Consider the following 5,780-nt stretch of genomic DNA (forward strand, 5'->3'; position numbering starts at 1 on the left):
CCTAAACCTAGCCCTCACAGGAGATTGTGCACACTTTTACTTCCTCAAAAAAACTCATTGTGCATGATTTATAAGCCTGTTTCCTCATGGGGACCTGAGAAATGTACCAACAAGGTAAAAATTTACTGGTATTCCTATCCTTGTGGTCCCCACAACGTGATGAATACCAGGTACACGCACACGCACACGCACACACACACACACACACACACACACACATTTAAATAATTGTTCTTTATGTAGTTTAATAACTGATTTTTAAAAAATCGAATGTTAATATTTTTTACAATTTTTTCTTATTGTTATTCAGTTATTTCTTCAGTTTTATAAGTGTATTTCACACATTCCCTCTATTCCTCCATTTTTTTGTAATTTGATCATTTATTGTTTTGTTACTGATTATTTAATACAAAACCATTGAAAGTGTGTTTGTGTGCAGTAGGCTAATTGGCAATTGATGTCCTGGGCTCCAGACTAACATTTGAGAGCAGTGGCACCAGTGCCACTAAATTCTACAAATGGTGGCGCCAGGAGCCATGGAACATTTATATATTCTACTCTTGTACCATATTCTATTAAATGTACCATTATTCTTTTAAAGCATAGCTGACCAACAAATTCAGTGTTTATGATCATAAATTTAAGGAAACTTTGTTTTTCAAGGCACTTTGAAACTCTTCTTACACAAAAAGTTTAAAACTGACAAAATCTGGTTTCTTGATGATTTGATATCTTATAGTGATTCAGTAATTAATTACATAACATTAACTAATGTAGAATACATTATAACAGTTATTGTAAATTTACATAATACCTATTGTCACGGTTCATGCATCTGCCGTGTTCTCAGGTCTTGTGATATGGTGTCTGTCTGTGTTGTTTGTCATGCTCATTCAGCGCAGCTGCTAATCAGTCCGGCACCAGGTGTCTCTCATCACTGACTGCTACATATACTCACGCCATTCTCTTCTCACTGTCCGATAGTTCGTCTTGGATGTTCGTGCTCGTGTCTGGTTCGTATCTTGTTATCTGTGGATTTGTATTTCGTCGTTGGATCGTCTTCACTTCACAGGGAACATCACTACACTTTGACACTCTGCCATTCAGTCCTTGCGCCACGCAGTCGAGAGATCTCACCACCACGAAATCACCGTATCACCACTTCTGGATTCTGTTCACCATCATTGCTTCATATTTCAATAAACATCAATTACCTGCACTTGTTTCCCTTTTGTTTATTTCAATCGTTACACCTATATAAAGAATGTGTATATATAATACACACATTTTTATTTATTTATTTTTTTGTCGTACTTGTCAAATGATCTCTAAATAAAGGGAAGCGCTGTTGACACCTTCTGGTCAAAAACAGGAATGTGCCACTTAACAGCCTAAACTAGGGTGTGATAATGACCGGCAAATTTTTCAGCTTTAAATGCATTTTTTTTTTAATCACCCAATTAAACATGTTTTCCTTTCTGTCAAAGAATTAAACTGAACCAAATCTAAAACGTTTAAAAAATATATAAAATTTATTAAATAAAAAATGGAATTCATTACAGAGTACAGGCTTCAATATCACAAAAAAAATAAAAGATAATTATTGTCCATTATGCTCATGGTATTGTAATAATTAAACCAATTAATACCTTAATCATGTTAAGTTCCTTCTTGTAAGCATGCACAGTATGTTGGTTATGTTGGTTAATACACAACCAAGACACTTGTATTATAGTAACATGAAAAGCAAAACAGTTATTAAATTAATATCTTACTTACATCGTATCTGCTATTCTTAGCGAAACAATTCACAGTTTTCACTCAGTATTTTCAGTGGCCACTGAGCACATGGCGTGAACGCAGCAAAAACTCCTGCGGTTTCAGAAGATTCTGGGTGTGTTCGACTTGAAGTGTTGTTGCTCAGACAAATTATTGACAAAGTACCGCGATAGCGAGCAATTAGAAAACATAAGGAGCTACCTGCTCTCTAAATGCTCTGCCGATACTTTGTAATATGTTCGGTTCTTGAACGAATCGTTTTTACGAGCCGGTTACCAAAATGGAGCTGAATCAAACTTTAGTTCCGGGTTAATGACGCAAGACGCAAAGCCAAAGTAGCATGTCCAACTCAGAAAGAACCCAATGAGCAAATTCTACCAACTGTATAGTGCAGTAAATTTGCTTATTATGATTATGATTACTGTTATAAATTAAAACTTTAATAAAACCTACAAAGTCCTTTCTGATGAGAGAGGTTATTACATTTTACTACAGTCTATTGTGCATTTTTTCAAGTTCATCAATGTATACTGTAGGTGCAAAAGATTTTGGATTATTATCAAAGTTGTAGGCTAGTCAATATGGGTGGTATCTGACATTGAAGATCCGCAAATGAAATTGTAACCACAAACTCCATAGTGAATGAATCTATCTATCTACATATCTGTAACTGTCTATCTATCTATGTGTCTATCTAAACATTTAATCTGTTTCAATCTAACCATGCTATCCTAGGAACGAACAAATTCTATGCAATCCATCTATCTATATTTTCAAACTTCAGACTTCTACAACTGCTTTAAACTTTCAAGCTGAGCTTTCTCAAGCTAACCTAAAGGTTGTCTTGACGAACTTTTTTATCTAGTTTACTAGTGTACTACAATTTACTACAGTTACTATAGTAATTTCTAAAGTTTACTGTAGTATTTACTGCAGTTTGTGAACTCACTACAGCCAATACTATAGTATCTCCGGTCTTTTGCCTTTGGTTTCAGGGTAGGTGCCATTACTATGGTTGGAAAAGTGAGCCAGGTGTGTGGGGCAGTCTGGAACTGTCTACACTCTGATTGCATGCCTGTGGCTGATACAGCCGAGTGGAGGGAAATAGCTGCTGAGTCCCAACATCTGTTGGCTTTCCCAAAATGTCTTGGAGCAATGAATTGGAAGCATGTAGTCACTGAAGCTCTTTCATCCAGCAGGTCCCTGTACTACAACTACAAACGGACATTTTCAATAGTTCTCCTTGAAGTTGTTGATGCCAGCTATCACTTCAGGCTTGTAGACATTGGTGCTTATTGGTGCTGGAACAGAGCATCTTGGAGCCATGCCATATGTGTTCCTCGCAGACGAAGCATTCCCATTGTGCCGTAAAATTGAAAGTTTTTAACTTTCATCTTTACCATGCTTTAAGAATGGTGGAGTGTACATTTGGCACACTTGCAGCACAGTGGAGAGGATATTGCAGGTTACTGAGATTGTCTCCAGAGTTAGCTGAGAAGTTTGTGAAGGCCACCTGTATGCTCCACAATTTCTTGAGAAGGGATCTGCTCACAGCTCCTGCTCCAACTTTGACAACAGAGCCATCTTTAGGAATGTAGAATGCACCCTTGTTTGACACCAAAAAGGTTTGCTGAGTACTTCATGTTTCCAGCTGGTTGAGTTCCCTGGCAAGACCCCTACTGATGCAGCATCATTTCTTAAAATCAACAGCTCTTTGATGTTTTCTACCCGGCACAGTGGAGGAGGCTCCATCATGATCTGGGGTGCTTTTTCCTTCAATGGGAAAATGGAGCTTCAGGTTGTACAGGGGCGTCAAACGGCGGCTGGCTATGTGGATCTGTTGCAGCAGGCATCCCTCTTGACTGAGGGTCCCCGTCTGTGGGGTAATGACATGGATGCCCATCGTGAAGCCATCTTCACCACATGGAGCAACGTTCCCAGCAGCCTCCAGGAAACAGTCACATCAAGCATGCCGAAGCGAGTGTTTGAAGTGATCAACAAGAACTGTGGGGCTACTCACTACTGAGTCCTTTTTTACACTTTTAGTTCTGTTGTGGGTTTATTTTTGGGCTATGGTCTTAAACTTTTGATCAGCTGATGAACAGCCGGTTTGAGTTTAAATGCAGTTTTCAATAAATTGCCTACTCTCTACTCTTGCTCATATTTTAAGGTTGATTCTTTACTTTATTAAAAATTCTAACTAAGTGGTAACTAATTAAAAGTCAGAAAAACTAAAGTGAGAAATGTGAATGGATTATTGCAAGGGTTTTCAAAGTGTGTGGCGCGCCTCCCGAAGTTTTTATTGTTATTACTCAGTAAATAATTGCACTTTTTTAATGTTAACACAAATAATGATAAAAGTGAATTTAGCAGTCTGACATTTTTCTGCATGTTTATATATATATATATATATATATATATATATATATAAAACAATGGGTAAGGGAGGCCCACTGTCTTAGACTTTGAAAACCCCTGGATTATTGCAACATAAAGTAACTTCAACAAGTTCATTTATTTCACATCTAAGTCAACCATCTGTAAAGTAAAAAAAAAAAAAAATCAGTAATATGTCCCAAAAAAAATTATAATAAAAATAAATAGCACAGATCAGTGTTTTGATTCTTGAACAGTTTACTCAATTATTTGGAACTCTGTGCTTTTGACATTCAAAAAAACAACAACAACAAAAGTACCTGATAATGTAAAATAAAAAGTAAAAGAAACAACATAATGAGGCAAAACCAAAAGTTGGGGACTGAAGAATCCCTGACTCCATTTGCTCTCTGAAATTGCGGTATGATTCACGGAGAGGCAAACAAAATTGTCATGATCGGGGCTGTGGGTTTTCCCTCAGCCACCTGAGGTCGCTGTTTGCACTGCACTCTGATTCATCACGTCTGTTTTGTCATTACCACTGATTCACACACAGCTGTTCACTATCTGGACTCTGTATAAGAACACTCACACTTCATTCCGTTTTCAGGTCTGCATTGTCTTATGTCTTTTGTCTTGTATGTACTGTTCTTGTCTTGTGTTTTTGATGTTCTTTTGTGTTCCTGAATTCCTGGCTTTAGATTCTGTTCTTGATCTTGTTTATTTTGTGTTTCAGTTTATGTTTAGTTTTGTGCCGTGTTGGCCTTTTGCTTTGTTAATGTTTATTTGTGTTTTGTTTAATTAAAACCATCCTAACCTGCTTTTGGACCCAGACCTCCCTTGTTTCACGTGACAGAATGCAGACCTCACAAATGGGTCCAGCGGGAAGGAAATTTTTTTTTGAGGCGGCATTCCCCCGCTTGGGGGCGGCGACCATTCCCTCTGCTCCCAAGACAGAGGGGATGTCTTTCGAGGCGGCGTCGGCCGCAAGGTTCGAGTACATCTACGCCTGCCTGGCGGTGGATGCTGGTATCGCCGAGGCTATGCGGAAGCGCCCCTGCTTTGCGGTGGGGGTGGAGACGACCGCTCTCTCTGTTCCGGACGCGGCGGTGACCGCACTCTCTGTTCCGGAAGCGGCAGTGACCGCGCTCTCTGTTCCGGACGAGGCGGTGACCGCTCTCGCTGTTCCTGAGGCGGCGGTGACCGCTCTCGCTGTTCCTGAGGCGGCGGTGACCGCTCTCGATGTTCCTGACGCGGCGGTGACCGCTCTCTCTGTGCCGGACACGGCGGTGACCGCTCTCTCTGTTCCGGACGCGGCGGTGACCGCGCTCTCTGTTCCGGACGCGGCGGTGACCGCGCTCTCTGCTACGGACGCGGCGGTGACCGCTCTCTCTGCTCCTGACGCGGCGGTGACCGCTCTCTCTGCTACGGACGCGGCGGTGACCGCTCTCTCTGCTCCGGACGCGGCGGTGACCGCTCTCTCTGCTCCTGACGCGGCGGTGACCGCTCTCTCTGTTCCGGACGCGGCGGTGACCGCTCTCTCTGTGCCGGACGCGGCGGTGACCGTTCTCTCTGTGCCGGACGCGGCGGTGACCGCTCTCTCTGTTCCTGACGCGGGGGTGACC

This window comes from Garra rufa, chromosome 2, assembly GCF_049309525.1.
Source record: "Garra rufa chromosome 2, GarRuf1.0, whole genome shotgun sequence".
Lineage (NCBI taxonomy): Eukaryota > Metazoa > Chordata > Actinopteri > Cypriniformes > Cyprinidae > Garra > Garra rufa.